The sequence below is a fragment of the Bidens hawaiensis genome, unplaced genomic scaffold, assembly GCF_021521415.1.
Source record: "Bidens hawaiensis isolate Kalapana, Puna unplaced genomic scaffold, B.hawaiensis_p1.1 tig00022778_1, whole genome shotgun sequence".
Lineage (NCBI taxonomy): Eukaryota > Viridiplantae > Streptophyta > Magnoliopsida > Asterales > Asteraceae > Bidens > Bidens hawaiensis.
Window position 1 is genome coordinate 369,498 of NW_027493560.1, and position 11,766 is coordinate 381,263.

The window sequence follows — 11,766 nt, forward strand, 5'->3', positions numbered from 1 at the left end:
CATTTTTAGTACTATTTTTCTAACCCCGTCTATTTTTTTCGTTAAGTTATGGATAATTTGGTAACTTCGTTATTTTTTTTTTGTTTTTTTCTTTTCTTTTAAACGCTTATATCTTGTAAACCCTAAATCCCCAAATCATAACATCAAAATCCAAATCCTAAATCCCCAAACCTTTTCTCCATATCATCGTAGGGTTTGAATTTTTACGATATTTAGGGATTTATGATTTGGATATTGATGTTATGATTTGGGGATTTAGGGTTTAAAAGATATAAGCATTTAACAGAAAAGAAAATAACGAAGTTACCAATTATCCCTGACTTAACGGAAAAAATAGACGGGATTAGAAAAAAAGTACTAAAAATGCAAGTTTTTTTGAAACTGAGGTAGCTATTTGCACAAAATAAAGAATAGGTACTAAAGTTGCATAGTTGGCTAAACCACGTGTACTAAAATGGCACTTAACTTTGTAAAGATCTATGAACCAATGTAAACTTTTGACTCGATTAAATAATTTAAAAATAGTAAGTGTGTATTCACCTTATCAGTCCTTTGATAATCGTAGTCGCTGTCATCATAGGTCGTTTCAATACTTGATCATATACATGATTTAATATCAGACCTTTATGAGGTTTGCTTTTAAATTTTCAAACTTTATTTTAAAATGTTATCTCGTTTTATAGTATAAAAACTAGTTTTAATAAAATTTTCATTTTTCTAGATAGGCTAGCATAATAGTTAGACCATTAGTCTATTTGCTAGCATATAATCATTACCTCATATAAACTTAACGATTATATGTGGTATTTGCTAACTATTTGCTAGTATGGTAAGTGGTGAATGATAATGAAAGAGTGGAGAGAGACTGGAACGAATTTTGTTACCGTTTGACGGTGTCCTCTATTTATAGCCGAATGTATAGAATGTTTATTGTGCCACGTGTCCTGGAAATATCTGGTTTATCTTCTATTCAGCCGTCATAGGGGAGATCGTGGAGGCTGTTTTGTGCAGGTCCCATTGCATAGAAGTGTTGTCTCCTATGTTTACCTATCGCGGTGGTCTTGCGCGTATCCCTCATACATGTGGCGCTACCCTGTTGGCCACTTATGTCTGCATGGTGTTGGTATAACGGTGGTCCACTAGTGTACCTTTCTCAAGGAGTTTGTTTCCGAATTGGCTGCTCTAGGGTATGCGCCTATGGATTTGTTTCCCTTTGGCATTTTCTTATGGGCTGATCATTGTAGATCTTACTTGGATACAACTCGTATACAATATCATATGCTCTCTTCACCTTGGTTTTAAAAAAATAGAAATAGAAATATATTATCTAATCCTCTGTATGAATGTATTTTATTTAATAAAAACAGAAATGTGGTGCTAGAGTTTGTATCGATTATCAAACGTGGGTATTGGGGATATTTTTAATTTAAATTGTTAAAAAAAACACAAAATTAGAAATTTCGTAGACAGCGTTGTACTTGATTAATCCTCTCCAGCAAATATTTAATCTGGGTGGCGCCAAAAAAGTATTCGCAAACTCAAGTTACAACATAGAAGCAAATCTTGTTGATAGCTGGAGGCAGGCGGATCCTTCAAAATCCTGTTTTCATCCTCTTCCCACAAACCAACACCAATAGAAATACTCTCTTTGGATCCCACCTTTCTGTCTGTCTCATCATGTTCATCAATCGTGATGATCGATACATTAATGTCTCTATCTTATCTGCTATATATATATATATACTATCCTACTTCTCACATTGTCATCCCCCCCTCCCTCCACACTTCATTGTTTTTCTCCTACTATATATCCTCGGTTAAGGGTTTCGCTTTTTCATTATATAAGGGCTCGTCCGAAACTGGTGTCCATGGAGGAGGATAAGGCAGTTGCTCTTGAGGCAATTAACAAAGAAGCTGTTGATTTGGTACCATTTCTTACTGTCTTGAGTTTACCAACTTACATTTCTAGTATCATAACTGGTTTTTACGTACTTTATCTTTCATAAGTTCATTCATAAGTTTCTTTCTTAGACTATCTTCCTTCCTAGATCGACGTAGTTTATGTTTCATAAGTTCAAATGTTTCTTAGACTATCTTGATCAAATGATCTGAGAAGCTTCTAGAGGGATAGTAACAAAACAAGTACTAAGACTATGTATAGCCATAACTCTCCACCTAGGCGCGTTTTGTCACACATGGCGTCCCAGACAGCAACGGGGGCATTTTGCAAAAAGTGGTGTAGTAGTAAAAGGCCCTTGCAATCATTACTCGATTATTAAAGCTAAACCGGATCATTAATTGGTAAACCCTAAAAATAACTCCTTTTTGCTGGAAAATATACCGATGGAAGAAGTTTTCGAGAAGTTAAAATGCACGAAAGAAGGGCTCAACTCTGATGAGGTTGAAAAGCGTTTGAATATGTTTGGCTACAATAAGTTGGAAGAGAAAAAAGTTTGCTTGCAATTTGGCTTACATTTGAATGATTTTTCATTTCTTTAAGCATATATACTTAATCATCAAGTTTGCAGGAAAACAAATTTCTGAAATTTTTGGGGTTTATGTGGAACCCTCTATCTTGGGTCATGGAAGCAGCAGCAATCATGGCTATTACTATGGCAAGGGGAGGGGTTAGTCAATTTTTGTATCTTATTATTATTATTATTATTATTATTTTTATTTTTTAAAGTATCAACATTTATTATATGATTGTATACAAAACTATAATGTTTTCTAATTCTTGCATTTGCAATTATTGTTTCCAGAAAGAGAAACAACCAGCTGACTATCATGATTTTGGTGGGATATTGATACTTCTGCTTATCAATTCAACCATAAGTTTTGTAGAAGAAAATAATGCTGAAAATGCAGCTGCAGCCCTCATGGCTCGTTTGGCTCCAAAAGCTAAGGTACGCGCGCCTTAAATAATTTGTACGAACAAAAAAAAAATGTAACACCAATTAAACGTGACTAATTACTGTATTTTTATAATATGGATAACGAGTCATCACAGTTGAATCAGGTCTTATCAAGTTCGTTTGATTTTTACCACCTTTTGTTTTAATCTTTTCTAAGAAAAGAGACACAAATACTTAAGTGTTAATAATTATAATTAAGAAACACTGTAATTGCAGTAATAGTAAATGTCTAAATAAAGCAACTTATGTGGGTGTATATACTAGATACAGATTTTAGATGGTTTACAACCCATTTGACCCGTTTTTATTCTGTTAAGTTATATCGTAGGGCTATGCATGGGTTGTTTTGGGCTCAAACTGAACCGAAAACCGAATTAAATTCGATTTTTGGGTTTTTGTAAGCAGTTCAGTTACGGGTTTTTCTGTTTTGGTTATTACAATGGGTTCGGTTCAGCTTCGATTTTACTAGCTTAAAAAAATTGCCAAAATTAAAAATTTGGGCCTAGTTTTATTTATTTTTTTTCTTTTTCATATTAATTAATTATTAATTGGTTATTACACATTTGGATCTAAAACTTATAGGTTACAACATTTATTAATTTCTTATAAATTACTTAAAATCAGTTTTTACAGTTTTTGGTTAATAGCAAAACCAATACCGAACAGAAAAATCGATTTCTGAAAAAAAAATAAAACCAAACCGTCATTTTTTATTAGGTTCGATTGCATCGGATATTTCAGTTTCGTGCACACCCCTAGTTATATGTTTTAATCTCAACACCCTCCTTCATAAGCAAGTGTACATTGATTTACATGTCTAGTAACATTAATATGTCAATTAAATAGCGTCTTTTTAATATAAAACATTTAATCTCGTTAGGTTTTACGCAACGGGAAATGGAATGAAGAGGATGCATCAGTTCTTGTACCTGGTGACATTGTCAGCATAAAACTCGGTGACATCATTCCTGCTGATGCACAATTGCTTCAAGGAGACCCTTTAAAGATTGATCAAGTAACAACTTAAACTTAGTTAGTATTAACATGTCAAACAACAATCATATGGTTGACTTAGTTGTGTCCAATGGGTCATGAATAGTAAGTAATATTAGACCCACGTCCTATGAATGCTATTTTAAAACGACTTAGTTTTGCTATCCAAAAGAAGTTGGCGCAACTTGTTGCCTATTTGCTTTCTTGCCTTCTGTATTGATTGATGTAGACACTACTTTTAATGAAATATATAATATACCTGAGTTTTCAAACTGTCTGCAGTCAGCTCTCACGGGTGAATCACTGCCAGTATCCAAGAATCCAGGTGACGGTGTATACTCGGGGTCCACATGCAAACAAGGTGAAATCGAGGCAGTTGTTATTGCAACGGGGGTCCACACGTTTTTTGGCAAAGCGGCTCATCTTGTTGACAGCACGACACACGTGGGTCACTTTCAGAAAGTTTTGACTGCAATTGGTAACTTCTGCATATGCTCAATTGCGATCGGGATGGCCATTGAGTTAGTCGTGATATTCGCTTTTCAACATCGGGATTACCGTGAAGGAATTGATAATCTTCTGGTTATTCTTATTGGTGGTATCCCAATTGCAATGCCAACTGTTTTATCTGTTACAATGGCCATTGGATCACACAGATTATCTCAACAAGGAGCTATTACAAAGAGGATGACTGCTATTGAAGAAATGGCAGGAATGGATGTTTTGTGTAGTGATAAAACTCGAACTTTAACTCTTAACAAACTTACTGTTGAAAAAATTTGATTGAGGTAAATTTATTTTTATTTTGTACATTTGTTTTGTTTTGTTTTGTCATGCATTCATATTCTTAGTATGATTTCATTTCACTTTACTTAGAACAAATTGTAACTTTGTGAATAGCAGTACCCTCCCAAAAGCATTTTCACAACCTTTTTTCTTTCGAAGTAGCAATTTCACCCCTTACACTGTTAGTAATAACATCTCTAACCATTTAATTTTGTTAATAATATGTTTTTCTCTAATAACTTTTGTTTGTTAACTTTTAAAAAAAATCTAGTAACACAGTTATGCTTGTCTTTGTCTATATTCCGAGATAAACTTTATTGAAACGGAGTTTTAATTAGAATAAAGTGTTTTTGGTATTGTAAACTAGGGATATGCATTTTTCACCGAGTACCAATACCGCGTTCATACCGACCGAACAACTTCGATAATGGTATTCATTTTATGCTTTTCAGTTTTGATACGAGTCGTTTCGGTGTCTTTCGGTATTCTTGCACTACATGCACCGAACTAGTACACTGCCATAATCGGTACAGTATTTGGTTAGTGTTTGTACTAGTTTTTGGTTTTGATATTACTGTACGGTACCAGATCTCGGAGTTGTACTAAAAATAAAGTATTTTTTTGTGTTGGTGGAATATACTTACGCTCTTCGCCTACCGGATGACTAGAAAACTATATATTTATTTATATTTTCTATTTAACATCTATGTTTACTAAATAATTTTTGTAGTAAGTTTTTTTAATTTGCTAATATTATTTTATATAAGTTCTATTACTATTTCTTGATTAAAACACGATTATGCAGGTTTTTGCAAGTGGTGTTGATAAAGACACAGTTGTATTAATGGCTGCTAGAGCATCAAGATTAGAAAATCAAGATGCCATTGATACTGCTATAGTATCAATGCTGGCTGATCCTAAAGAGGTATTCATATTATTCAATTACATAAGATAAGTTAATCACGATTAAACAATATTTTTTCAAAATAATTATTATTATGAATTTCGCAGGCACGATCTGGAATTACAGAAGAACACTTCCTTCCATTTAATCCAACTGATAAGAGGACCGCTTTGACTTACATTGACGGAGCTGGAAAGATGCATAGAGTTAGCAAAGGTGCACCAGAGTAGGTGCTATTTCAAACTCATTTGAATTAAAATCTGAAAGTCAAATGTTATGTTGATTGGACTGTATTATGAGAGACTAGAGTTTATTAGTACGAGGCCACGGGCTCGGTTGTGGAGCCCGTGGACCTCTTACTAATAAACACTAGTCTGATATTACAGTTCAATAATGTTGACTTTTAAATTTCTTGTAAATTGTTAGATTCTGAATCTGGCAAGGAACAAATCTGAGATTGAAAGTCGGGTACACTTGATCATTGACAAATTTGCTGAACGTGGGCTTCGGTCTCTTGGTGTAGCTCGTCAGGTACAAATTGTTAAATATAGCTATTAATATGTTACTATTTCCTTTTTACTTATTTTACATTTGTTTAATACAGGAAGTGCCTGCTAATAGTAAAGATAGTCCCGGTGGGCCATGGGAATTTGTGGGCCTACTTCCTTTATTCGATCCGCCTCGACATGATAGTGCTGAGACAATTAGAAGAGCTTTAGACCATGGAGTTAGTGTTAAGATGATCACAGGTTTGTTGTTCTTACCTATATAATTTATCTTTTATATAACGTGTACATAGATGGCTTGTACATTATCACGCGCAACTTGCTTTAGACGAAATTTACATCAAAACGTAGACAACAATACGTATGTCGCAACGGTATATTCGGAATTTCATTTAATGTCATATTTGGAAAGTTACAAAACAAAAACAAAAAAAAAACGGAAAAGAAAAAAAAAAGAAGAAAAGCCTTTAATAGGATACTTCTTAGTTCTTAACCTGTGATTTGAAAAGTCGAAGGTCTAATTATTAGATTTAATTAAATGGAGGGATATGTTTTGTAATTTTGAGAGGGGCTAAACGAAAATTTGAAAACTTGCATTATGTGCTTGTAACTTATGCATAATTAGTTGTAGGATTAATTAAGTAGAGGGGGTGTGTTTTATAATAGAAGGGCATAAATGGAATTTTGAAAACCTTGCATTATATTTTTTGTAACTTATACATACATGGTTGTTCAAAGTGAATAGTCATTTGTGTGTCTAGCACTGACATAGCCTTTTAAGGTTGCACATAATCTAGAAGATTAATTGCATGACGGGATATTTTCAGGTGATCAGCTGGCAATTGCAAAGGAAACGGGGAGACGATTAGGAATGGGTGTTAACATGTATCCTTCATCATCATTACTTGGTGATAATAAGGATCAACTCGTTGCAGCTTTACCCGTTGATGAACTTATTGAAAAAGCCGATGGTTTTGCTGGTGTTTTTCCAGGTAACCATTCATGGTTATAATATTATTAACCGTTAGTGGTTTAAACCGTTGAATTGTTTAACAGAGCACAAGTATGAGATTGTGAAGATTCTTCAAAGTAAAAAGCACATCTGTGGAATGACTGGTGACGGTGTAAACGATGCACCTGCGTTAAAGATAGCGGACATTGGAATAGCAGTCGATGATGCCACTGATGCAGCCCGAAGCGCCTCTGACATAGTTTTAACTGAACCTGGGCTCAGTGTCATCATTAGCGCGGTGTTAACCAGCTGAGCCATCTTTCAAAGAATGAAAAACTATACAGTAAAATCCTCAAACCATTATTTTTTTAACTTGACTTTCTTGAACACAAATATAAACGTTTTCCTTCTTTTTTGTCCAACAGATTTATGCTGTTTCGATCACCATACGTATTGTGGTAAGTCTTCATCTTAAAATTTTAATCATATCAATTATTCATGTTTTAAACCTTTAATCTTATTCTCTTGCAGTTAGGCTTTATGTTGCTGACTGCTTTTTACAGATTCAATTTCCCTCCAATTCTTGTTCTTGTCATAGCCATTCTGAATGATGGTATGCCTGGTTTAAATAACACAAATAGTTCTTGTTAACCACTTTAACCCAAGATGTATTCAGGTACAATCATGACTATTTCAAAAGATAAAACCGTCCCCGAGCCCTGACAGCTGGAAGCTGAGTGAAATATTCGCAACTGGAATAGTCATAGGCACATACCTTGCTCTAATGACCGTCATATTCTTCTATGTGGCTACTCGAACCAGCTTTTTTGCGGTACAAATATATTATAATAGCTCTTAACGAGTCTTGTGTTTGATTATAAAGCTATTACCAATGTTTTCAGAACCGGCTACATAACTTGTCCGGTTGAGTCCATCCCCATTTGAACCGACTTCATACTTTTTTTATCACATACAAACACATTTCTAACTTCTAACTTTCTTTCACTATATCATCTTTTCAGCATGCCTTCCATGTGGATGATCTCAATAAGCATGTAGACCTTTTCACAGACAAAGTTTGGAAAGGAAAGCTAGCATCAGCTGTATACCTCCAGGTCAGCACAATCAGCCAGGCGTTAATATTCGTCACATGCTCGAGGGGTTGGTCTTTCATGGAAAGACCAGGTCTTCTGTTGGTTGCTGCATTCATTCTAGCTCAACTGGTAATTTCATGGTTCTGTTTTTTCAGTTCCAGTTAGTTATCATTTTCTCTTATTTTCTTATATGTTTGCGTGCAGATTGCTACTGTGATGTCAGCATATTTGACATGGGATTTCGCTAAGGTTCACGCGATTGGTTGGGGTTGGACTGGAGTTATATGGTTGTATAGTATCTTAAGTTACATGTTACTTGACCCAATCAAATTCGCGGTTAGGTATGCACTTAGCGGGCGAGCATGGGGTCATGTTATTAACCGTAAGGTGAGTACAAATTTTATTCACTCGTGTTTAATTACCTTTTTGTGTCAGAAAATGAATATAATTAATTATTGAATTTTGATGCAGACGGCTTTCACGACACAAAAGGACTTTGGTAAGGAAGCACGTGAAGCAGCATGGGCTAAAGAACAAAGAACACTTCATGGTCTTGATACTTCTGAAACAAAGACGTTTGCTGAAAACTACACATTCAGAGACATAAACATGATGGCAGAAGAAGCAAAACGACGTGCAGAGATTGCAAGGTCAATATCGTCTTTTTTATTTACGTTTTTCATATGACAAGGTGACAAAACAAGCTGGTCGAAGTGGTTTTTTCTATTTTAAAATTTTGCATAGTAAAAGTCTATGGTTAAATGTGTCGAAAATAATTACGTTTAAACTACAAATCTTGATCAACACTTCTCTTACTTTCAAATTTTGGCAAAAGGTAATCAATCAGTTTATGTATAAAACGCATTTTAACCAAACAAGTATAAAACTAAACGGGTCAACCCGAACACAAACTGTTTAGATTAAACTCAAACGCATGAATTTCATGTCAGGTTTGTGTCGTGTTTTTCCGTGCCGTGTTAGAAATTCATGCCCCTAGCTCCAGAATCACTTTAAATTGTTTTTGGACAATTTGTGTGTTAAATAAGATTACAAAAAGATGTAATATTATTTAGAAGCTTTTATCAATTTGAAATACACTTTTGGTAGCTTTCAAGTTTGTGCTTGTCTTTTCCAAAAGTTATCTCTTTTCGTTTATCCGTTTGACCTGTTAGAAATAAACACGGCCCGCTAAAAAGAAAAAAATAAACAAACAAACATACATGCATACATGAGCTCTAACATGATTCATTGTTGTCTTACAGATTAAGGGAACTTCATACTCTGAAAGGAAAGGTAGAGTCTTTCGCGAAGCTAAGAGGATTGGATATCGATGTGAACCCACATTACACAGTGTGATCGATGTCACACTTTTATATTTGGGGTCGTTATTGTAATTCTTCTACTCGAATTCGATGGTGCAAACCTCAATCAAATGCACAAATTACTAATAAAAGCAGCTTCTCATTTGTTTTATAAATGTATTATTAGATCGTTGTTCTGCTGCTAAACAATGGTTGGGATTAATATTATTTTCGAATTTCATATTGCTGTCATGCATTATGTGTTTTAAGGTTTCATTTTCACATATAGATATTATATAAAAGACAATAAGATTTGCTTAAAAGAATGATAATGATAATATCTACTTGATGAACAATGTTAAAAGTTTCAGTTGCCGGGAGTTGAACCCTGGTCTCTAGGGTGGGAGCAGAGTAACCTAACAAACTAGATTACAACAGAACATAATATTTTTTTATTTTTATTAAATTATATAAGTATATCTAAAACGTTTTTTTATCTTTTTATTATTTATTAAAAATAATATTAACGTTTGGAGGACAATCATGATATCGCTTACTAAATCGAATTAATATTTCATCGTAAGAGTAAAACAATCAACTATTTGAGAAGAATCATGTTTATAACAAGAGGCGGATCTAAAAAATTTTGATATGATGGACATAAAATGGATTGGGTAAAAATGGGACGGGTCAAAGAGAACATAGTTGTAATTGGCGGTAATCGATGGCAGTGGCTAAACTAGAATATTGGAATGAGAGGCAACGGTCAACACATATTTTTTTTAATTCGTTTGTATACTTCAATTACTTTCTTAGCATTCAATGTATCAAACCGATAATTATAATTTTTGGATTCTTGTATGACATATCTTGAAATCATTGTTATATATTACTAGCTTTTGAACCCGTGTATTACACGAGATTTGTAAAATAATAAAGATAAAATGATCCAGTATCTGAAAGAATGAACAAAATTATAGATAAAAAGAAGATAAAATATATAGTACAAACAATAAGAAGTATAGAATCTCAAATTTACAAATTCGATTTTTTTATATACAACATTTGCAAAAATTGTTTTGACCAATTACCCGTGGATAACTATGATAATGAGATAAGAGATTAAAGAATTAGAAGAGAAATTATAACCCATTTCTCAAAATTGTTTTGTCCCATGACCCATGGATAGGTAGGATAAATAAGATGAGAAATTAGAGAACTAGAAATTAAATTATAACCCATTTGGCAAAATTATTTTGACCCATGACCAAAGGATAGTTAGGATTAATGAGATGAAATATTAGAAAATTAGAAAGGAAATTATAACCCACTTGTCAATATGGTTTTGCTTCATAACCCATGAATAGGTAGGATGAATGAGAAGAAAAATTAGGCCAAAAATAAATGTGAGATTGCCACATCATCCTTATTATTTTCTTTTATTAGTATAGTTAGATTATAAACACTTGAAACTATATAAACAATAAATATATTAATATTTAATTTTTAAACTTAAAATAATAATAGTAATCATAATAAAATAATTAAATTTGATGAGAAATGTTTAGTGTTTACTTAATTAATTTAATAAAAACCTATTGCAATAATAAAGGCATCTTGTGTTGACCTCATATGGGTATCTCCCTTAGCTGGTTTGAGGGATAATGGGTTTGTAGCTGGACAAGCAATAAAAAGGGCTGAAACGAAGAAGGTGGAGAAACATGCTAAAGCCTGCGAAGAGAACCAACATGTTTTTGTCCCTCTGGCTTTTGATACATTTGGCTCATTGGCACCGGAAGCTATCCGTTTCCTAACCAGGGTCCAACGGGTTGTGCATAGCAATGTGTCGACTCCAAAGGGGCAAGGGTATGTCTTTAGTAGGTTAGGGTTTGCAATTCAGAAACGGGTGGCGACTCAGCTTGTTGCCCGCCTACCTGCTATATTGATGCAATATCTATGTTTCTATATAATAATAATCCAACTTCAAACTTAAAAGACACCTTTTAAATGACAATTATCTATATTACATATAAAACATTTTAAATGGACAACCGAACTTATTTTACCAAAATAAGACGTTGCTATTATTAATTGGGTTTATATTTATGACCTACGACCATAATTCACTTCTCCGTTCATGTCTCCGGCCATAAATTGAATGCTCTACGGTACGTTACGATACGGAGCAACTAAATATCATCGATGATTGAATGCTTGCGACCTTCCATATCCCCCCCCCCCAATCTCTTTGAATTGTTTTTTTGATTCATATCTGGTTCATAAATTATTTCAATACTTCTATCGGCTTTCTTCAA

At 33.8% G+C, this 11,766-nt stretch overlaps 1 pseudogene across 1 annotated transcript; it reads left to right on the plus strand.

The window, feature by feature from the left end:
• The first annotated feature begins 2,313 nt into the window (after positions 1–2,313).
• On the plus strand, positions 2,314–9,666 carry LOC143566255 (plasma membrane ATPase 1-like; annotated as a pseudogene). Its single transcript, XR_013141209.1, has 18 exons — positions 2,314–2,451; positions 2,529–2,627; positions 2,763–2,906; positions 3,796–3,930; positions 4,191–4,685; positions 5,488–5,619; positions 5,706–5,828; positions 6,025–6,129; positions 6,203–6,347; positions 6,932–7,096; positions 7,161–7,399; positions 7,482–7,514; positions 7,588–7,669; positions 7,733–7,888; positions 8,079–8,279; positions 8,355–8,537; positions 8,622–8,800; positions 9,413–9,666. The product of XR_013141209.1 is annotated as a plasma membrane ATPase 1-like (transcript).
• The last annotated feature ends 2,100 nt before the right edge of the window (positions 9,667–11,766 follow it).